Source organism: Pantherophis guttatus, chromosome 4 (assembly GCF_059756535.1).
Source record: "Pantherophis guttatus breed Tessera chromosome 4, ASM5975653v1, whole genome shotgun sequence".
Classification (NCBI taxonomy): domain Eukaryota; kingdom Metazoa; phylum Chordata; class Lepidosauria; order Squamata; family Colubridae; genus Pantherophis; species Pantherophis guttatus.
In genome coordinates, this window is record NC_142066.1 from 94,728,069 (window position 1) to 94,752,280 (window position 24,212).

Consider the following 24,212-nt stretch of genomic DNA (forward strand, 5'->3'; position numbering starts at 1 on the left):
TGCGTCATCAGATAATCGCCCAGCCGCCCTGTTTAGGGTGATCCGCTCCCTGCTCCACCAGGAAGCGCGGGAGGACCCCTTGGAGGGTAGAGCCGAGGATTTTGTTCAATATCTGTATGACAAAATCACTCAGATTCGGGAAGATCTGGACTCCGACTGGGTAGTCTCAGGGGGAGGGACTGGGGCAGGTCTTGAGAATGTTATCTGGGATGAGTTTGATCCTGTGACCCCTGAGGGCATGGACAGGATTCTGGGTAGACTGAACGCGACCACTTGTTTATTGGACCCGTGTCCCTCCGTGACCGGGAGGATTTTTTATCAGGTTCGCCTGATTCGCCAGTTGCATCCCTTTCTGGATCGGGACTCGTTACGCACGGTCACTCATGCCCTCGTCACCTCCCGCCTGGACTATTGTAATGCTCTCTACATGGGGCTCCCCTTGAGGAGCACCTGGAGGCTCCAACTGGCGCAGAGTGCGGCCGCGCGGGTGGTAATGGGAGCGACATGGCGCTCCCATGTAACACCTCTCCTGCGCGAGCTGCACTGGCTCCCAGTGGTCTTCCGGGTGTGCTTCAAGGTTTTGGTTACCACCTTTAAAGCGCTCCATGGCTTAGGACCTGGTTATTTACGGGACCGCCTACTACCACCAATAGCCTCCCACCGGCCAGTACGCTCTCATAGAGAGGGACTCCTCTGGGTGCCGTCAGCCAAACAGTGTCGACTGGCGGCCCCTAGGGGGAGAGCCTTCTCTGTGGGGGCACCTACCATCTGGAATGAGCTCCCCCCGGAGATATGGAGGATCCCGGATCTGCGCTCCTTCCGCCATGCTGTGAAGACCTTTTTATTCCATCAGGCGGGCTTGACCTAATTTCTTCCCTTTTTAAATATGTAAATTTTAATCTGTTTTTAAATTATTGGGGTGTTTTAATCTGTCTGGGCCAAAATGATTTAATTTGATTTTATCTGGTTTTTAAATTTGTTGCATTTATGTATTTTATTGTTGGCTGTTCACCGCCCTGAGTCCTTCGGGAGTAGGGCGGTATACAAATCAAATAAACCTAAACCTAACTATGTCCATAAATTTTGGAAAAGGGTGATAATAATTATCAGCAGATGGTAAAAATTTGTATTCAATGACAGTCATCTTTATAGCCATAAAACAGGCTAAAGGTTCCAAACTCAAACCAAAATATGAGAGATGATAATGGATTTCCTTCACAAGTTCTTCAGAGTGTCTTAATTGACAAAAAAGAATCCATTGATTATTTCTTAATTAATGTATTGGTATTTCATATCTTAATCTAATTATTAAAATAGAAAACATGTTTTAAAAATTAAAACTATCACATTGAAGTTTCTGCCATGTCCAATTTATCAGACTGCATTTCTAATTTCTTAGTTAATATTCTGATGTTATTCAGTGTCCTTTTATTTAAAAAACCATATTATGTAGGGTAAAAAGGGAATTTTGGAGTCATTATAACAATGTAGTTGTGAACATTTTAGCATCAGCCTGTAACAATGAAATTAGACAATAATCCACAAGATCTCTCTAGCCTTCAAAATCATAGTTATAAAAGCATCTGAAAAGGAATAAAGGTAAAGGTTCTCCTCGCACATATGTGCTAGTCGTTCCCGACTCTAGGGGGCAGTGCTCATCTTTGTTTCAAAGCCAATGAGCCAGCGCTGTCCGAAGATGTCTCCATGGTCATGTGGCCAGCATGACTAAATGCCAAAGGCGCACAGACTGCTGTTACCTTCCCATCAAAGGTGGGCCCTATTTTTCTACTTGCATTTTTTATGTGCTTTAGAACTGCTAGGTTGGCAGCTGGGACAAGTAACGGGAGCTCAACACTTTACACAGCACTAGGGATTCGAACCGCTGAACTGCCGACCTTCCGATTGACAAGCTCAACATCTTAGCCACTGAGCCACCACATCCCTTTTTAAAAAAGAAATAGGAAGCATCATTGTCAATCTCCAGCAGTATTTTGTACCAATCTGCAGAAAACTCCTGTGGTTTGATTCATTGATATAAATGGTATTCACTGTTTATTGTACTATAAAGGCAGCTTAGTCATGGGCAATCTGTGGAATATATGTTTTATCTGAAAAGCTTTTAATGTCTTCATTCAAGTCTCTCAAACCTACTATATTTCCCCAAAAATACGACCTATCCCGAAATATCATGTTTTATGCATGTGCTTAACATAAGCCCTACCCCCAAAATAAGGAACTGTCCCATGCGCCCCGCACCGGCTTGCCTCAAGATCCCAGCAGCCATCCGCACCATGACAACTGCCTCATGATGGCCACTTCAACAGCCGTATCCAGCAGGAGCCCACATGCCCACTGGCCTGCATCTTTTGCTTATTGTGGCCACAACGGACCAGGAGGCCGAGTGATACACCCCATGCGCCCTGCACCGGGTTGCCTCAGGATCTGGGCAGCCACGACAACCGCTTTGTAGCAGCTGCTCTGGCAGCCAGGTCCAGCAGGAGCCTGCTTGGCCACCGGCCCACTTCTGCTTATTGCGGCTGCAATGGAGCAAGAGGCTAAGCAATGCACCACACACACCCCGCACCAGCTTGCCTCAGGGTCCCTGCAGCCATCCACACCATGACAACTGCCTTGTTGTGACTGCAAGTTATTAAATTAATGATTTAATGGTTTAAAGGGAATTTTATTTTGACTCCCAGGGAAGATGAGTGCAAAAAGAAAGAGTATTCTGTTGAGTTCAAGAAAGGAATTGTGGAGGATTCTCAGGGCAAGAATCTTATGGCTTTCTGCAAAGAGAAGAAGTTGGATCTGCATATGGTCTGAAAATGGCGAGCAGAGTACAATAATCTCTGTCAACAGGTGCACAATGGAAATGCTAAGAAGCGCAGGTGTGGATCAGTTCAGCAACCATTATTTCCTGAACTGGAAGACAGCATGTCTGAATGGATTGCTGACAGGAAAGCAAAGCCTTTGATTGTGTGCAGGGCTGATAATCCAAGCATTTGCCCTTGCAATGGCACCACATACAAATTTCCCTGGAAAAATTCAAAGCATCACAACACTGACTGGATGGTTTCCTTCAGCGATATGAACTGTCTCTAAGATCAACTACACTGTTCACACTTACCAAACATGCACATACATTCGTTGATGGCATCGACTTTTCTAAATACCAACTCTCCAACATGATTGCTACGAATGAAACTGTAGTGTTTATGGGTGAAGGATCTCAAATGACAATTGATCAGAGGGGTACCTCGTCAATCTACATTCCCTCCACTGGTTACGAAAGTGCATGTTACCTGCATTTTGGCAATTCATCTGGATGGAAACAAAGCCCCACCTCTAATCATTGCTAAGGGCAAGAAAAAAAAGATTCAACATGTTTCAGGGATTTATCTTCTTGAAACAGAAAAAGCTGGTGCACACAAACAGTTATAAGAAAGTGGGTCGATTTAATGCTGCCACTTGTTGTGTGAGGTGGCCAAAGAGGTCTGCTAGTCTGGGATTCAGCCAGCACTCACCGTGCTAAAGACATGGAGAAGTTTCTTGCACAGAGAAGAATAGATCAGATAATGATTCCTGCAGGAATGACTGCATATTTCAAGACTTTTGACACTGCAATAAACAAGCTATTCAAGGACTACCTGCACATGGAAATCAAAATAGAATGGATAGAAATTGAAAATAGAATGGATAGAAATCAGTGTGGAAACTTTGTGAAGCCTAGCCTGCCAGAGGTGACTTGGGTGAAGAATTCATGGGGTAAAATTAGTGACACCTTTGTTGCCAATGCACTATGAGCAGGCTACATGGACAAGAAGTGCTCATTCAACGAGATCTTTATTGCTAGACATCAGAGATTGGGACCAATGGTTTTATAGAAAATGAGTCGCAAGAAATATAGACAGGAATTGGGAGTTGAAGAGTTATGACAATGTTACAGAAGAAGATGACATGACTATTTGAATAAATGTAGATTGTTGTACAAGAGCATTGTGGTTTCCCTGTATTGGGGGTTAGAGTATGCAATTGTGGTTGCCCTGGGGTGGTGATTGGGATTTGGCATTGTGGTTGCCCTGGGATGGTGATTGAGATTTGGCGTTGTGGTTGCCATGGGGTGGTAGTTAAGGTTTGCAATTGTGGTTACCATGGGGTGGTACTTAAGGTTTGCAATTATGGTGGCCCTGGGGTGTTAGGATTTGCAATTGTGGTTAGGATTTGCAATTGTGGTTAGAGCTAGGATTAGGCATTGTGGATTAGAGTTATGGATGGGTGGCCTGGGTGATAGGACCCTCAGACAAGCCAGTGCAGGCCGCATGGGGCACTTCGCTCAGCCTCTTGCTCCATTGTGGCTGCAATAGGCAGAAACAGGATGGTGGCCACGTAGGCTCCTGCTGGAGCCATTGCCACAAGGCAGGTGTTGTGGCATGGATGGCTGCTGGGACACCAAAATAAGCCAGTGTGGGGTGCGTGGGGCGTGTCACTCACTCTCCTGCTCCATTGCAGCCACAATAAGCAATAGAAGCAGGCCAGTGGCCATGCAGGCTCCTGCGGGGTGTGGTTGTTGGAGTGGCTGCTGCGAAGCAGTTGAGGGGTGGATGGTTGCTATGACCCTGAGGCAAGCAGGTACAGGATGTGTGGGGTACATCACTCAGCCTCCTGCTCTCTTGCAGCTGCAATAAGCAGCCACTGGCCGGCGGCTACGCAGGCTCCTTCTAGATGCGGCTGCTGGAGTCATCATCACAAGGCAGTTCTCATGGCATGGATGGCTGCGGGGACCCTGAGGTAAACCAGTGCGGGGCGCATGGGGCAGCTAAACCCCCGCCTCATACATTGGGGGGGGGGGAGAATGAAGACACCCCTGAAAATAAGCCCTACTGCTTATTTCAGAGGTCAAAAGAAAATAAGACCAGGATTTATTTTTGGAGAAACACGGTAGTTGATAAAATTAAGTATATTTTTTAAAATGCTTTAGCAACTTTTTCCTCTGTCATCAGTAAAATATACTGTATCTTGAAAGTTAATCTCCCATGGAATTTTTGTTTGCTATTTTAATTGTTTTTTGTCTTCAACTAATGAAACTACGAATAGATAAATCTGAATTTGTCCAGATTCAAATATACTGTGCGCAAATTCACTTTATTCCAATGCTGCATGAGCTTAAAGTAAAAAATGCTTAATAATTCATATATATTTTCTAAATTGAATATACCAATGCTATTGTCAAGATCAAACCACTTTGCTTCTTTCAAACCTTTGTGCTTTTCAACTTGCCAATGAACTGGGAGAGGGAAGGGGAAAATGGAAAATTTATGTAGAGATCATGAGAGTATGGAAGCCATCAAGGTCATCACTGCAGGTGCTTGAGAAAGAGAGGGACTATTCCCATAACAAAAGAACACCTCATAATTGGACAATGTGATCAGCCAGGGGTGGGTAGAAGGGGAAATTATTGTTTAACTGCGCAAGCATTTGCACAGGGTAAACCAGAGCTGGTTTTGTTTCTTCAGTACCAATATGATATATCTATGTAATAAAGTTTTACTTTTGGGAATTCAATTCTCCTGAGATTCTTTTCTTGTTTTGGGTTCGCTAATTGGGCAGTTGAAAGGTATACTTACATTTTCTTCTATCTACTGTATGTATTCAATATCTCTTTTACCTTCTATTCCTGGAAGTATACATAATACTTTTGGCCCCTATTTTCTCTACACATGAAAGTAGGACAGAAAGAGTAACTGGCCTCAAATCACCTAGTCCGATAGAGGAGAACTCACAGTCTCTTGGTTTCTAATCCAGAAATATTTCTTCAAAGTAAACATTTTTGCATACATTGCTTTAATACCAAGAATTCCACTGCAAATTTGCAGAAGAATAGAATACAACGTAACTGACAAATTGATAAAATACCAAATAGGTTGGTTCATATTAAAATATAAACAACTTCCCATACCTCTACTTTGAATTATTTGATTCCTGAATTAATCTTGCTCAGAAAGAATATAATTCTTTAATATAAAGTACTTTATAAAGAATATAAAGTAGCATTACTTGAAAAAGTCCTTGTAGCCAAATGTAACATATTATATGATTATATAATCTTGAGATAGAATGATTGCAGAGAATTTGGATTAAAATATTGGTGGAGCAATAGAATATAGAGAGATTACACTGGTTAGAGATGAGTATCTTTGTAAATTTTTGGTAATTCGTCTTCTACTAACAGGTAACTTCAAATGAGAAACACTGTGAAAGCCTGAGGAATGATGGGGGAGTTCTTGTTCAAATGCTAGAGAAGTTGGTCCAGGCAGCCAGGTGAGTTCCCTTAGGTTTCTGGAATTAGCTGTTCACGCATGCCACCCCTTTCATCTCTCTATAGTTGACTTGTGTATAATTTTCTAATTTCCTAACCCATACTGCACTACACAGTTCTATCACTGATGCTTCTCCTGTTCTAAATTCCTAACTTTTCCCTCTCTCCTTTCTCCATTTGGCATTCTTTCTTTAGTGATCCCTTCACATAGCATGCCAGATTTCTATGCCACATTTTTTTCTCCCAATGTATCATCTTACATTGGGTGTTTGTGCATATTGATAGCAAAATGGAGTAACTGAGTAATAGTAATGGAGAAAAATAGATTATTTCAGATACACAATTATTTCTGATACAAAATAGATTAATTCAGATATACACCCACAATATTCAGTAGTTGTTTATGAAAAATAAATATTCGAAAGCATGGATATCCACAACTCTCTCCAAAATCCTGGATAGCTGCTTTATTAACAGCCATGCAGGCCAGGAGGAGATGCATAATTTTCATCATCATTATTATCATATACTTTATTCATTAAACATGAAACTCAGTCAACTGAACATTGAAAAATGCATCACAAATACTAATGACTCAGTGGTGAAATGTAAAATTTGTTGCTACTGGTTCTGTGGGTGTGGCTTGGTGGGGGGGTCATGTGACTGGGTGGGCATGGCCAACTTTAAAAAAAACTTTTTTAAAGCATTTTTTTACTAATGGTTCAGGCGAATAGGTAGTAAAAAAAATGCTTTAAAAAAGTAAAAAAAGGGTTCCTATGATCATAACTATGCTGTGGCAACCAAGAGTGTCTGTTTTTGATTTAAAGTCACCTCCAGCATCAGAATTCTCCATTCTTCATCTTTAAAGACTTGTTTCGCATTTATTATCTCTTTAATGTATAGTACCACCCAGTGGTGAAATCCGTTTATATTGACTGATAATGTCTTTGTTTCTCCTTGCATTGCTTTACTTGTATCTAGGTCTTATACTCCTAGTTGCTCTTATTTCTCTGGGTTCTTTTCCTATTGCTCCTTCTCATTCTGCACATTCTTTTTTTTCCTTTCCACTCTCATCTTGCTGTAAATATTTTCCTTCTGTCATTAGTACTTCTTGGCCTTTCTGCACTATTTCTCCTCTTATTTCCTGTTCCTATTCCGAGTTAAAATAGTGAGTCTAGTCTAGTATGTCTTTTTTCCTGCCAGGTAACTAATATCCCTTCAGGTATTAACCATCTGAAATTTACATTGTATTTGATCAGCACAGTAGTTAAGAAATGGTATTGTTTTCGAAGTTCTCTTACTCTCCTAGGAGTCTGTTTCAAGACAATCACTTCCCCTTATATTCCAATAGTTCATCTCTTGCCTTGTTGAGTATCTCATCTCTTATCGACTTATCCACCTTATGTGTACTTCTCTAAGCAGTTTATATCTTCTTGCATAGTTTGTGTAAATTCTAAAAGTTTCATCCATTTCCATTTTCTGCTTATCTATTCCCAGTGCCTTCACCAGAAACTCTTCCATTATCTCTGGTAGGTCCCCTCCTTTCTCCTCTTCTATATTCTGGAATCTCAGGTAGTGGGCAGCTTTTTCTGATTCCAACATTATCACGATGTTTTCTAGCTCTTTATTTGCTTGTGTCAACTTATAATTTATAACCCCTACTTTTTTCTCTATTTGTTCTGCTTTTTCTTCCACTTTCTGAATTCTTTGCTCATTTTATGTTATCAATTGTTAGAAATTCTCAAGTTCTTCATCCATATTATGAATTTTTCTTTCATCTATCCCATATCATTTCTCACTTCTCCTATGTCTTTCCTTATCTGATTGTGGCTTTTAGTCATGGATTCCTGTAACTCCTGAAGCATTGCTAATACCTCTTTTTGAGATGAATTTGATTTTTCCAACTACAACATACTCTTTTTAAAAAAAAGTTTTATTGTTTTATTACTATACATTATGACAAACACATAACATACAACATATAAATATATCCTCTTTTTAACAAGTGTTTCTTCGTGGTCTGCTTTGCACTGTGACTTCCCCCTGCCCCATGTCTCTCATATTGTTTCATTTTCTTCATTGTCCCCTTTTTGATTGATTACAATGTATTTTCTAATCCTAATAGCCTTAATTTTACACATTTCTATATATTTGTTTCAGATGCCTGAAAAACCCATTAATGCTTAACTTTTTTTCCCTTAAAACCATTAGGTTAAAAAAAATATTATATGTATGTATGTATGTAAGTAAATATATATTCGTTACATACATATTTTACATTTTATCTTCTCCCCTATTTGTGTTATTCTTTATTTCTGCTCTCAAGCCATTCATAACATTTGTTCCAAATTCTATAGTAATCTGTCTCTTTTTTTTTTAATTTGTTTTGTTAACTTGTCCATCTCAGCACATTCTAAAACTTTTTTAATCACTTCTTCATGTTGATGTTTCTTCCTGTTTCCATTTTTGTGCATGTTATTCGAGCCGCTGTTATGATGTATAAAGTTATTAAAGTTCTATGCCCATTTAATCATTGAATCTTTCACTATCTCCTCTTCCATTTTATAATTTAGTAAAAATTTGTGTATCTTGCTAATTAGTTTTTCATCTGTCCCTAATATAATTTTATCTAATTCGTGATGTTTTCTTTGTATTTCATGTTTTTGTGTTTTCTTTATGTTTGGGATCTTAACTCTATCGCTATTCCTCCTCCCATTCTGCTGTCTCACTCTCTGGGATCCTCCTTCACTCGCACTGACCTCTTTTTCTGTTTCGTGCTGCGCTTCCCTCCTAATCCGTCGCCGCTTCTTGGACTTAACTTGTCCGTCTCTTTTGTGTCCTCCTCACTCTGCGCTTCCGATTCTCCGTTTTTTCCAATTTCCTTCTTCTGGGTCCATTTCGTCTGCCACTAGAAACTGTTTTCTTCACTCTTTGCTTCCTTTCTATACGGCCACCAACGCTCCTAATCCACCTTGCAGGCCGACTTCCTCTCCACCAATTTTAAAGGGATTAGTCCTTTGTCCTCCCGGGCGATAGCGTGTCGCCCAGGGGCTTAGGAACTTCCCCTTTTATTTCCCGATCTCTATGGGATCAAGAATGCCCTATCAGGGCTCCTGATACAAAGTTTTTGGGTTTTGGATACAGTGTTCTAAACTCTTGGTTAAATTTCTTTCCAAAGACTATGTTTTGCCACAATACAAGCCACACATAAATTTGAGGTTATGTCTGTTTGCTCTGCCACTGTCTTCCCACAAAGCTTTCCTATCAAAGCTTTACCCTCCAAAATAGAAACTATAGCTTCTTCTCAGTATGATGTAAATGTGGCTGATGTCAGAAGTGTAATGTAGAATAACAGAGTGTTAACTTCAAATCAGTCATTCTTTTTTTAAACTTTCATTGTCAATAACTGTATGATCTGATATTGAATTAATTATTCAAGGTGATGGTATGTATAGAGATTTGGGGTGGTGATTCTAGGATGTTCCAGAGTTCAGCATAAAACTCAAAACATAAGCTCCTTTTTAAGGAAGTTTCCATTATTAGGTTCCTACAAGTGATCTAAAATGTCACATAGTCCTCGGTTTTTGATAAGAGATATTCTTACAATAGCAGTGACACTTTTTCAGAATATTTTGTCAATCAAGATTCTTATGTAATTTTCTTTCGGTGCTGATCATATATGGTGGCCTTTAACTTAGATTCCTTCAGGCTCCTTTTTTCTGTGGAATGTTGTTTGGTGATTTACTCCTTTTGAATTGTCATGACCTGCCAGATCTCTGCACCAATGTGGTTTCCATTTTCCACAAGGAAATTCCTAGATCTGATTAGATGCAAGCATAATGTATTGTATATCAATCTGTATATTACCAATTTTGGAATGAGACCAAGTAAAATTCTACTGTACTGAAATTTTGAATTAAATGGCAGCTATGGTTCTTATATGCACATCAGCCAACTTAAAGGCAGCTGTTGACCTACAGTATAGTATATGAGATGCGGTGGCTCAGTGGTTAAGATGCTAAGCTTGTCGATGGAAAGGTCGGCAGTTCAGCGGTTCGAATCCCTAGTGCTGCGTAATGGGGTGAGCTCCCATTACTTGTCCCAGCTTCTGCAACCTAACAGTTTGAAAGCATGTAAAAAAATAGGGCCCACCTTTGATGGGAAGATAACAGCGTTCCATGTGCCTTCGGTGTTTAGTCATGCTGGCCATATGACCACGGAGACATCTTCGGACAGCGCTGGCTCTTTGGCTTTGAAACGGAGATGAGCACCGCCCCCTAAAGTCAGGAACAACTAGCACATATGTGTGAGGGGAACCTTTACTTTTACCTTATACTTTATGAACTTGCTAGAGCAAAAGAGCCAGTATTTCTAATGTGAAACCCAGGGTCAGATGGCTCTCTATAAGCAGTAATTCTCAACAAATAAATGGCAAGATTAAGGAGATAGTGAAGATATCTACATCCAGAATGAAAGTATAAAAATCCTTTTTATAAGTGGCTAAAATGAGGTCTGCATTTTTCAATAAATCTGCTTAAATTATTCTCCATGTTTTTTTCCTTAACTTACAATAACCATTCCCCCCCCCCTCTCTCAGCATCCACGCTGATAAAGTTATTGTTTCCTTGGCTTCTGAAATCCTAAGGAAACTTTATTATTAGCAGCTTGCATCTATATTTCCTTTGGACTTTTAAATAAAATTTATTTTCTTGTTTCATTTATTTCTCATTTACATTCTAAAAACAAGGTGGTAATGCTAACTGGAATTATACAGCCCACATGCTGCCTTTCATATGTATGCTTTGGATTTGTTATTCCAATTCCTTGGAAGGAACACGAAACAAGAAATTCCATAAACAGAAGGCTGAATTCTCCCTAGTTTAATAGGAAATAGTTACAATGCAGCTTGCGGACAACAGTCTTCATTTCTCTGCAGTATTTACTGTTAGCTGAATGGCTTTTTCTAAGCACATGCATCCTGTATTTAAATACTAAAACCAATATTTAAAATGTGAAGCATAAATAATCACAATTTCAGTAACAGCATGCTGAACAGTTGGACATAAACTTTTTATATGGTATCTAGGCTCAATATTACCTAATCTTTTTCTCATGCAAGGCCTTTTAATTTGAATTTGGTTTTACATTAAGCATTAGAGGTGTACCTAAATAAAGATTTGACAATTTCCATTAAAATTGTAAAAATGGACTTCCAAAGGGTATGGCTTCTTTATTAGGAAATCTAAATCCTGTACCATTTCAATTTAGACTACCACTACATTTGCTCTGATTATAGCTTGGGCAATTTAGGTACAATGGCAGAAAACCAGAAGCAGTTACTGAAACCTGATTAAGAGCTCTATGTTTGAGCCTACACATAGCAATCAAAGCAGCAACATGTCATTTCTCTGCACTTATGATGTTCAGCTTCCTGGCAACCCTCTTCAGAGTAAAGATAACAGGACACAACCAATCCCTGCATGCATACCAGATGAATTGACAGGTTCCTTAACAGATCAAGCCATCTGTTTCATTCTGGATTGTATGTTTCACTGTAGTTAACTAGTATTTGTATTTGGATTCTTTTCTCCCAGTAGCATCTGAAATGGATTAAGGTCCTGTTGTTTGAATGCCGCCACTTGTGTACTTGATCAGTGGTTTCTGTGGATGGTCAAAGGTAGCTGTGGGAAGTAGTTAATGTATGTCTGAAAAAATATGTAATACTTTTGTTTAAGGAGACAGTAGTATACCATGAATCTGAATTCCCACTCCAAAAAAATTAGTTATTGTTGCTTTTCCAATTTCCATTTCCCTATAAAGCTAGGTGAGAAGATGGTTGCAAATCAACTACAGAAGACCACAAATATCATGGATTATCTCAGGCATTTTCAGTCAGGATTTAAAGTTGATTATGAAATGGAAATTGATCTTGCTAGTTCATAACCTCATTTGGGATCTTCCTTGAAAAAAAGGAATAAAAAAAATCTGTCTTAATCAGCAGGTAGAAGTTATGATCAAAAAAGCCTTTTGTCATGCCTGGAAGCCATATTACCTATGTGCCTTGAGGATCCAGGCCTGCCACAATCATACCATGGGAAGTTGGAAGGGAGGATTGCATGAGTGAAATAGAGATAGGCATAACAAACTTCTCTAAGAGAAGTTCAAGGCCATGGTGTCCGGCAGCTGTGCAAAGAAGAAATTGGAGGATGTCTTCTGTTCGGGAAAGAACTGATTGCAGCTGTGTGGACATGTGGGAGATGTGGGCAAGGTCTTGAACTTCCTTGTGGATGAGGAAAACCCAGAAGCTTTCAGATTCAGGTTTTCCCAGATGTGCCAATATGACATCCCTAATAAAAGTTAGCTTTGAGGAACTTCAAGTTTCAGAGTTTGATTTTGTTGGGGGTGTTACTTGGAACCCTGACATTAACCAAAATCTCCTTTAAAATTAGAGCAGATTTCTCAACCCTGGGGAGCTGTTCGAGGTCCTGAGCTCCACGCACCAACCCAACCCAGGGTGACGCGAAGATTCAGGGAAGATGGAGGAGGAAAAGAAGCCTATGGAGGGAGCAGCAGGCATGGGCTCAGCAACAGTTCCTGAGACTCTCTATTCTCCTTCCCCTGGGATGGTGGAAGCGATAAAGGCTGCGGAGGCTGCCCACCAACTGGGTGTCCGGCCTAAGGAGTAACTGCCGAAGTGAAGCTTGCAGCAGGACCTGGCAGTGCAAGGCGAAGCCAGCGGAGCCACCCTGCTTCAAGGAGCAATGTGGGAACCACGATGAGAGTTATCGCAGCCGCCGCACCACAGGCACTCTGAAGAATGGGGACTCCCGCCGCCGTCATGCAGCCAATCCCTAGCTGGTTTACCGGAGTAGTTAAGCCGACTCAGAGTAAATGGGATGCCCAGCATGCCAGCACAGGGCTGCCAGAGTGGACCTTGGCACAACCAATGTTCACCTTCCTTAGCCAGGGACCAGTAGCACAAAGGGCTGAAGCGGCAACAACTTTTCATTCAGCCTGAAGCTGCTCAGCCCCCGGCCTGTCGCTTCGGGTAAGCCCAGCTGTGGATTCCCGCCGCTCAGGACTGCACCCCCTGCCAGCCAGCCAGGCTGGCCATGGAGTTCCCGTCCAGCCGCAAGGGGCTTGGAGCTTGCCAGCCCCGCAACTGCCACCCGGGATGGGGTTCCCACCTGCAAGCCAAATCCCTTCCAGATGGGCTTACTACCCAGGCCAGGGGTCGGTACAGTGTCAATGGACGCCTGCCTGGATGCCGCTGCATATGCAGTTTCCTCAGCAAGTGGTCCAGCCGCAACCCCAAGCCACGATCCCACAGCAGTTGCCAGTGAACCCGCAGCAAGTCCTGGCCCAGCAGCCTGTGCCTGCTGCGGCGCTCCCTCCCCTTGCGTTGACCTTCAATGGGACCCCAGGGAAGCTGGCATACTTCCTGAACCGAGTCTGGGCCTACATCGATCAGTATGGGAACCAATACCCCTCTGATTGTGAATTGATCTCTGCCATCGCCGAAGGCATGAACGAGGGAGAAGCATTGGAATGAGGGCTGAGCTTCATGATGAGGGAACCTGGAGTTATAGGACTCGGATGATTTTTTTAAAAAGTTTTTTTATTTTTTAAGACAAACAAACATTTAATACATCAATTATCCCTCCTCTGTGATATCTCGGTGTTGACTTCTTCAGTTCTTTTTATTCTTCTTGTTCCAACAGTTTCTTCAATCTTAATCGTCATCCAAACCACTATAAAAGTTCATCCCTATAACCATATTCTTGCCATCAAATTTTTACAGAGTTATAAAATTAATAATTTATATCTCTTTTCCAACCAACAATAAAAATAATTCCATATTTTACAGTATTCTGATTCTTCCCTGTCTTTAATCAATGAAGTTAATTGGTTCATTTCTGCACAATCTAAAATCTTTTTTATCACTTCATCTTCCAAAGGTATTTTCTCTAATTTCCAATTTTGAGCTTAAACAATTCTTGCAGCTGTTATTACGTGTATAATAAAATAAATATATTCCTTTTTAATTTTGTCAAGTAGGATACCCAATAAGGACAACTCTGGTTTGAATTCAATATGTAATTGTGTCATTTCTTCCAGCCAGGTTTTAATTTTATTCCAATAATTTTTTGCTTCAGGGCATGTCCACCACATATGATAATAGGATCCTGGTAGTTTGTGACATTTCCAACATTTCGCTGATTTATCTTTAAACATTTTTGCTAACTTTTCCTGTGGCATACGCCATCTATAAAATATTTTATATTGGTTTTCCTTATATGCGGTGGACATCATTAATTTATAGTTCCTTTCCCATAGTTGTTGCCATTTTTCAAGTTCAATTGAATATCCAAAATTTCTTCCCCAAGCTATCATTGTTTCTTTTACCTGTTTCTCCTCCAATTCAATAGATAGCAAAAAAATATTACAAAATTTTATTAAATTTTTTTCCATTCCTGTGAGTATCCTATCCAACTCAGTCTTTTCCAAATAAAAACCATGTAACTTAGTGTCTTTTTCATATCTTGTTCTTATCTGCATATACATATACCAATCTGTCTCAATCCCCCGTTCTTCCAGGTCTCGTTTCTCTTTCAATTCCCCCTTATCTGTTAACAAATCCTTATATCTAACAATATTTCCAAAATTAAAAACATTTGGGTGTATTAAAGCTTCCATCGTTGATAACCATATTGGTATTTTCATAGTATTTATCTCTAACCTTCTCCCAAACCATTAGCAATGCATTTCATATATAATGTCTATGAAAGTATGTATGTATCTTATTTCTACTATACCAAAAAAAGCATGCCAACTCAGTTAGAAATCATGCCCTTCCAGTGTTAACAGCCTTATGTTTCTTAGTTCAATCCCATTCTTTCAGCCATGTCAATGTTGCTGCTTGCTAATATAATTCTCAATTTGGTAAACCAAATCCCCCTCCCAACCTGGTGTCTTGTAGCATTTTCAAATTTATTCTTGTTTTTTTCCCTTGCCATATAAATTTCCTCATTATTTTATTCAGATGATGAAAGTATGTCTTTTCAATTTTTATTGGCACCATCTGGAATATAAATAACAATCTTGGTAATATGTTCATCTTTATCTTTTTTTTTTTTTGAATAAAAGGTTTTTATTATTTTTTATAATCAAACAGATAACATTTTCACTTGTATATTTAAACATTTATAAACCCACCCTTCCACCACCCCCTTCCCACCCCCCTCCCCTGACTTCCCAGAAGAAAAACGGTATAAATTTTATCAATCATACGCTAAAATATGCTAAATTAATGCAAGACTATAATTCCCTAGATCCCTTAACTCCCCTTCTAGAGATTATTCATCAACCTCCCTTTAAACTCAAAATAACATATAATCCTTTAGACCTAAGAGTTTTTTAAAAACATTAACAAACACTAATAGATCATTCAAAGCCTAGAGTTCTCATAATACATCTGTAAGAAATTCTTAGTTCATTTTCTTAATCATTTTACTCTCCCTCCTACTTTTATTCTCAAGATTCAAATATTTTTTCTTAAACCTTAATTAATCATTAATTGAATTCTTAATTCATTTACTTAATCATTGTAATTAATCATTAATACATCAGTTATTAAACCAAAGAAAATTAATCTTCCCTTCTTCCTTTCTTTCTATATTTTTTCCAATCTTTTTTCCTCCCTCTTGCTTTTATTTTAAGGAGGTTTTGATTTTCAACTGGGGGTTGATGTATCTTTAAAACTTGCCCCTTTCTTAGAATCATTTCCTCTGATTTGGAGCCCCCATATCGACTCTTCTTGCTTATATAATCAGTCAGTCCATAGAACGAAGAGTTAACTCGATGAGTTTGCAATAAAAAGTCCAGTTGTTGCATTTCAATTAATTCTGTGAATGCCTCTGCCAAATCTTCCGAAACCTCATAAGGCTGGTCAGTTTCTTCTTCTTTTTGCTCCAAATTATATTTTTGAAGAATTCTATCAGTTAATTCCACAAGGGCAGGAAAAGAGTTTGAAGATCCTTGAGAGTCAGCCAAATCCAGCTTCTCTGTTTTAATCAAAATGTCTCCTTCATTGTCTTTGTGCTTTCCTTCAAAAACATCCTCATTTGCTTTTAAATCCTCCTCCAGCTCTATAAACTTTTGTTCTATGATTACTGTCAAGTTATTAATAATTGCCATTTGATTATTCATGGCTTCCTTTATAAGTTCTGTAAGGTCTCTGAAAAAATCCTCTTGGCTCTGTGAATCAGTTCTCTGTGTCATTTCTGACGCCATTAAAGAGCTTCCAGCACTTTGCTTGGAAACCATATTATTTTAAGAAAATTTTTCTTTTCAAAGCCAAAATATCTCTTAAGCAACTTTCTCCAATTTAATTGTAGTTTATCAAGCAAGATAGTCTTTTCTACACCCAGCTCTCAAATCCCGGCAGCTTAAGTCCAGTCTCTAAGCACAAATCTATTAACAAGCACTTAGCTTTCACTTTCAGTCCAGCCATAATAAAGACGCCATTCCTCCTTCAGCTCAGCGAAATCAAGTAGAAACATTGTATCCCAGGAGTTAAGCAACATACTTGCAAAGGCTTGTTCTCCTGCTTCCGTTCTGCCTGCTTTTGGAATCAATTAATCTCCTTGTTGACTGCAGAGTTGGTCGCCGGCATCTAGCTCTGTTTAAAACGGAGTCGCCACGGATCCGGAGCTTCAGTGGGCTGAACGGGGAGCTCTCATCCTCCAAGCCCCTGGAATTGCTCCAGGGGCTCCCGGGGAGCTCTACCCTCACCCACCGGCTCTCCTCTCCTTCTTTTCCCAAAGGAGAGGTTTTCGAGCCGTCTGACAGCTGATTAGCGCTGTCAGAACAGCTCCAACGGAATCGCGGGGCTGGCGGTCTAAAAAGACTGTCAGTGACGCCGGCGGTGCCAACGGAAGTCTCCCATGTTCATCTTTATCAATGCAATCTGTCCCATAAGTGATAGTTGGAGATTCTTCCATTTTTCCAAATCTTTTTCCATTTGTTGTTTTAATTTATAATAGTTTTCTTCCTTTATTGTTGCACATTTTGAAGTTAAATGTACTCCCAAATATTTAACTTTCTTCACAACCTGTATATCTAACGTTTCTTTTATCTCTGTTTTGTTTTTCTGTTGTATTTTTCACCAAGATTTTTGTTTTGTCTTTGTTTATTTTCAAACTAGAGACTTTTCCATATCTTTCTATCTGTTCTAATAGTTTAAGGCCTGTTATTTGCGGTTCTTCTATAATGAATACCAAACAAATAGACAAAATGATGAGATAAAAGGGATGAAAATTTAAAAAGAGGAGTATAAATTACAAGCGTTTGCAGATGATTTAGGACGCGGACGATTTTCAGCTGATTAGGTTGAGGTTCAGCAACGTCACCCAACAGGGGCCATCGAGCATCGGAATGCTTAGCTCCAGCATCCCTGCCCCGGGCGAAGTCCCCTGCTTGGGCAGGACCTAAGAAAACCCTGCGGAAACTGCCGGACAAGGGACTAAGCAAGCGGCAGAGAGCCCTGCCCAGCCTGCAGGATCAGAAAAGAGCCCGACCGGGGATTCCCCCTCCCCCTCCACAGAGGAAGACAATGGTGAGGATGACCCGATAGTGAGTGGAGCCATCCGCCCCTTTGCCCTGAAGGTTACCCTAATGGCCCCCCAGACCAGAGCCCAGGGAGGAGTGGAGGCAGTCACAGACACCGGCTACACGCGATGCCTAATTAGCCCCCACATTGTTATTATAATAATCAAGCAACTAGGCACACGCACTCACCCCTTCCGACAGCCTATCAGCTTCGAGCAGGTGGATGGCTCGCTAATTGGCAGTGCCCCTGCCACCAGACTCAGGGAGCTCATTAAGTTAGAACTGGGGTGCCACAAAGAATTCCTCCAGTTTGTAGTTGTTTCCAAGATGACAGGTCCCATAATCTTGGGGTTCTCATGGCTCGATAATTGGGGACCCATGATCTCTTGGGATGGCAGCCACAGAAAGATAGTCATTGGACTGGGCCCGTTGCCACCAGTGAGGCAAGAACTCCCCACCCCAGAGATCATGAACCCGGAAAAAGCAACCCTTCTGGAGACTGCTGCCCCGGCCCAGAACGTCCCGCCGGGCAGCCAGCAGATGCCCCGGGAGTATCGAGACTTGGAGGAGTGCTTAGCAACTTCCTTCCCCCACATCACCTGACCGACTGCACAATAGAATTCGTGCCGGGGCGAAACTTTCCAAGCCTAACATGTACTCAATGACTCCGACCAAATTGAAGGAGTTGAGAAAGTACATAGACACAAATCTAACGATTTGTAATCATAGAGCCTGCAAAATCCAAAGTGGCGGCCCCTGTGCTGTTTAAAAAGAAGGACGGGGGGGATGAGGCTCTGCGTGTATTTTCATTGGATTAATGGGGTGTGCATGGAGAACACCTACCCCTTCCCCCTCATGAAGGACTTGCTCAATCACCTGTCAAAGGGCAAAGTGTTTACCAAGCTGGACTTGAGGAAAGCCTACTACCGTATACGGATTAGGGAGGGTGATGAATGGAAAACCGCATTCAACTGCCCACTTGGCAGCTTCCAATTCAAAGTGATGCCATTTGGACTTCAGGGGGCCCCCGCAGTCTTCATGCAGTTTATTAATGAGATTCTGCATGAGCACCTATACAAGGGGGTTCTGGTCTACTTGGACGATATCCTCATATTCAGCAAAACGCTGGAAGAGCACATAAAGCTCATCCAGCAGGTGCTGAAAAAACTGCGCTCTGATAAGCTCTACGTAAAGCTGTCGAAGTGCAAGTTTCATAAGACTTCACTAGACTACTTAGGATACCGGATTTCTAGCGACAGGATAGAGATGGACACAACCAAAGTTAAAGCCGCTCAGGATTGGCAACCCCCAAGCATCTGAAAACAGCTCCAAAGCTTCCTGGGGTTCGCCAAATTCTATAGGCAATTCATTCTGGCTTTTGTGGAGGTAGCGCTGCCCCTAACCAAACTGTTAAAGACGGGGTCCCCACCAACAAAACTGAAGCCACTGGACACCGGCTGGGATGGATTGACTGCCAAATTAAAAGCATTTTTGTGCAATTTTTGTCTTTTGCCTCAATACCAAATTATGCCTTTCCAAGAATCTAGTACACCAGGATACAGTGGCCTTAAATCTGTTGCTGTGATCTGGGTTAGATTTGGCCCACTGAAGTGCAAACAAACGTATTTTATTTCGTGTCACTACATAACCATTTTGGCGATGCTCATTCACCATGTCTGCTACATGTTTTTCGAGTTCTGGCCAATGTGGGGTGCCTCTTCTTAATGCACACTTACCCCTTGGCATACTCTTTAATGCTTTTACATTTGCTTTCCAGTCCCGAACCATCTTTTCTGTTACTCCATATTGTCTTGCAGCAGCAGTTATTATGTTCCATGGCAAAGTTTACAACTTTAAGTTTAAAACTGGCTTCATATTTCCTTCTTCTTGCTGGTGGAGCCATGATGGGGTCTTGACTGTTAGCTATTTGTATACTGTACTGTATGTATTGTTGCTGTACTGTAGAGATACCTATGAGCGAGGCTGCACATCTGCCTGTCAAGGTAATGGGCTACGCTACGTGTAGTGGCAAGAGGGCTATTTTGTACCAGGTTTTTTTTCCTTCACCCATGCAGCCTTGACGAGATCGGCACAGCTTCATGAATCTGAGTTGCTGGGGCTGACCGCTGACGCTATGGAAGCGCTGACAACATTGACAGGAAGCTGTGGCGATCTAGTCAAGGCTGCATGCTGCTGAATGCTGGACCCAGCTGGTTGCTGCGCGGAGCTTCCCCCAGGCATCCAGCGGGATATTACTGATGCTCCGACTTCCCCAGACAGGTGGGGCTCGCCATCACTGGGGGTCAGCTGGGGAAGTCAGAGCGTCGGTAATATCCCCCTGGATGCCTGGGACGGCGGGGGAAGCTCCGCGTAGCAACCAGCTGGTTCCAGCATTCAGCGGCATGCAGCCTTGACGAGATTGGCACAGCTTCCCCTCAATGTTGTCAGAGCTCCCGTAGCATCATCGGTCAGCGCCAGCAACTCAGATTCGGGTACCCGGCGTATAAGACAACCCCCGACTTTTGAGTTGATTTTCCTGTGTTAAAAAGTCGTCTTATACGCCGGAAAATACGGTAGCTTTGAGGAACTTCAAGCCTCAGTGTTTGATTTTGTTGGGGGTGTTATTTGGAACCCTGACACCTTTGCCCATCTTCAGCTTTAGCAAGTTCACCTGAGCAAGATACTCTGGCAATTCATGCCTGGATCACAATTAGCCAGACTACTGGATACACTCTACACTGGGCTACCTTGGACAGCTGATAGATCTTTTTTTTCTTCCTTTTTTCAGGGAAGGTGCATGAACCCATATAGATTACGGTACTGAAGCCAATGTTATTAGGTCACTCCAATATCTATTGATAGCTGTCAGTATCTTGGAAAAGTTTAATCTGAATTTATTTTGGCCCATCCAAAATGAGCTTCAGGACTGCACAAAGGACTTTGCTAGCAGCTCCAGATTGGACCAGAGTAGCAATATTTATTTATTTTATTTTATTTTATTTATTTTATTTTTAAATTTCTATACCACCCTTCTCCCTGAGGACTCAGGGCGGTGTACAGCCAAACTTAAAAAACATGCAGTACAAATATTAAAAAAACAATTAAAAGATATATAAATTTGGCCCAATTAAAACTCACTACCAATTAAAACATTTAAAAATTTCTTCTTAAGCCAGCCTGGCTTGCTTGAAAAAATGGGTTTTAAGGGCATGGCGGAAGGCACTGAGGTCTTGGATTCTCCTTATCTCTGGGGGCAGCTGATTCCAGAGGGTAGGTGCCCCCACAGAGAAGGCCCTCCCCCTGGGGGTCACCAGCATGCACTGTTTGGCTGATGGCCCCCTGAGGAGGCCCTCTCTGTGGGAGCGCACGGGTCGATGGGAGGTCGTCGGTAGCAGCAGGCGGTCTCGAAGATAGCTAGGCCCTATGCCATGGAGTGCTTTAAAGGTGATAACCAACACCTTGAAGCACACCTGGAAGACCACTGGGAGCCAGTGCAGCTCGTGCAGGAGCGGTGTTACATGGGAGCGCCATGCTGCTCCCGTCACTATCCGCGCTGCTGCGTTCTGGACCAGCTGGAGCCTCCGGGTGCTCCTCAAGGGGAGCCCCATGTAGAGAGCGTTGCAGTAGTCAAGGCGAGAGGTGACGAGGGCATGAGTGACTGTGCACAGGGAATCCTGATCAAGAAAGGGCCGCAACTGGCGAATCAGGCGAACCTGACAAAAGGTCCCCCTGGTTACAGCCGTCAGATGTTCCTCCAAGGACAGCTGCATATCCAGGAGGACTCCCAGATTGCGAGCCCTCTCTGTGGGGGCCAACGACTCGCCCCCAATAGTCAGTGATGGAGTCAACTGACTATATCGGGATGCCGGGAGCCGCAGCCACTCAGTCTTGGAAGGGTTGAGGTTGAGCCTGTTCCTCCCCATCCAGATCCGCACAGCCTCCAGGCACTGGGACATCACTTCAAGGGCATCGTTGGGGTGGCCTGGGGTGGAGATGTATAGCTGGGTGTCATCAGCGTACTGGTGGTATCTCACCCCAAAGCCACGGATGATCTCGCCCAGCGGCTTCACATAAATGTTGAACAGAAAGGGTGAGAGGACCGATCCCTGCGGCACTCCACAAATGAGAGGCCTCGAGGTCGACCTCTGCCCCCCTGCCAACACGAACTGCGACCGGTCTGAGAGAAAGGAGGAGAACCACCGTAACACGGTGCCTCCCATCCCCAACTCTTCCAGCCGGTGCAGCATGATACCATGGTCGATGGTATCAAAAGCCGCTGAGAGGTCTAACAGGACCAGAACAGAGGAGCAACCCGTCCCGAGCCCTCCAGAGGTCATCAACCAACGCGACCAATGCCGTTTCCGTGCTGTGCCCAGACCTGAAACCCGACTGGAACGGATCTAGATAAGATGTTTCCTCCAGGAATTGCGGAAACTGTCGCGTGACCACACTCTCAACAACCTTCGCCATGAAGCGAAGGTTGGAGACAGGACGGTAGTTGGCCAATATTGCCGGATCGAGGGATGGGTTCTTGAGGAGAGGCCTCACCACCGCCTCTTTCAAGGCAGTGGGGAAGTAACCCTCACTCAACGAAGCGTTGATAACACCCTGGAGCCAGCCTCGTGTAACCTCCTGGGAAGCCAGTAGCAACCAGGAGGGACACGGGTCCAGTAAACATGAGGCCGCACTAAGTCTCCCCAAAATCCTGTCCACATCATCGGGAGTCACAGCATCAAACTCCTCCCAGATAACATTCTCAAGACTATTCCTCGTCACCCTGCCCTGATCTACCCAGTCAGAGTCCAAATCCCCCCGGATCTGAGCGATTTTGTCATACAGGTATTGTCCGAAATCTTCCGCCCTGCCTTCCAAGGGATCTTCCCGCACTCCCAGATGGAGCAGGGAGCGGGTTACCCTGAACAGGGCGGCCAGACGATTCCCTGATGACGCAATAGAGGCGGAAAAGTAATTAAACTTTGCCGTCTTTATCGCCACTAGGTAGGTCTTAATATGCGACCTTACCAGTGTTCAATCAGATTCAGCGAGACTGGCCCTCCAACTGCTCTCCAGGTGTCTTTTCCGGCGCTTCATTTCCCTCAGCTCCTCCGTGAACCAAGGAGCCGCCCGGGATCGGCACCGGATCAGAGGCCGCAAAGGCACGACTCGGTCCAAGGCCCCACCAGCCGCCCGATCCCAGGTCCTCGGCCGAGTCATGTGCTAGATCCTCAGGAAATGGCCCAAGCTCCATCTGGAACCTATCAGGATCCATCAGGCACCTGGGGCGGATCCATCTAATTGGGCCCGCCTCCCTGCGGCGAGGGGTAGCGGTTCGAAGATCCAGGCGAAGGAGCGAGTGGTCAGTCCATGACAAGGGTTCCATATCTATATCCCCTATAGCAAGACCACTCAACCACTGGCCAGAGACAAAAATCAAGTCCGGAGTGTGACCTCCCCTGTGAGTAGGGCCATGAACTAATTGGGTCAGGTCCATGGCCGTCATGGAAGCCATGAACTCCCGAGCCACCTCAGACGTTTCACCGACGGATGGCAGGTTGAAATCACCCATGACTAAAAGCCTGGGTGTATCTACTGCCACCGTGGCTATCACATCGAGTAGCTCAGGTAAAGCTGTTGCCACGCAGCAGGGAGCCAGGTACGTAAGCAACAAGCCCATCTGAACCCCACCTCACAAAGAGGGACTCACATCCGGCTATCTGAGGCACAGTGGTCTCCCTCGGACCCAGATCCTCGTTAATAATAACCGCCACCCCCCCGCCCCTCCCCTGGCCCTTGGCTGATGGAATGCTCTGAAGCCTGGTGGGCACATTTCAACCAGAGGGACACCGCCCTCCGGGCCCAACCAGGTCTCCGTAATAACCGCCAGGTCCGCTCCTCCCTCTTGTATAAGATCATGAATGAGGGGGGCCTTATTTACCACGGACCTAGCGTTGCATAACATCAGCCGAAGGCCCAGATCCTGAGTGTCTAAGCCTCCTAGTCTCTAATATACAATGCAGCAGCTAGATTTCTAACATAACTCCATTAGACTGAAGTAACGCTGATTTTATTATTGCTACATTGTTTACTACTAGGCTTCTGAATCCAGTTCAAAGTGCCAATTATTGTCTTCCAAATAGTTAACAGCACAGCATCTGATTTCATTTCATCATTATGAAATGCAGGATAAAATATTTTTTGGAACTCCAGAAAATAGTTAGGTGAAACACTGGCTAAGGTATTAAAATTTAGTAACAATATATTAAGTTATTTATATCTCCCCGTATTA

General features: G+C 42.9%; 1 protein-coding gene across 6 annotated transcripts in view; it reads right to left on the reverse strand.

The window, feature by feature from the left end:
* CTNNB1 (catenin beta 1) overlaps nucleotides 1-24,212 on the reverse strand; it is a 101,181-nt gene that overhangs the window by 40,658 nt on the left and 36,311 nt on the right. For 4 of the 6 annotated variants that reach the window (XM_087894177.1, XM_087894163.1, XM_060685965.2 and 1 more), the window contains one exon: nucleotides 14,014-15,398. The exons of the other annotated variants lie outside the window; for them this stretch is intronic. The gene's annotated coding sequence lies outside the window, so the exon portion shown is untranslated. Of the gene's footprint in view, nucleotides 1-14,013; nucleotides 15,399-24,212 lie in introns of those variants that run through there. 6 annotated transcript variants of the gene reach the window in all.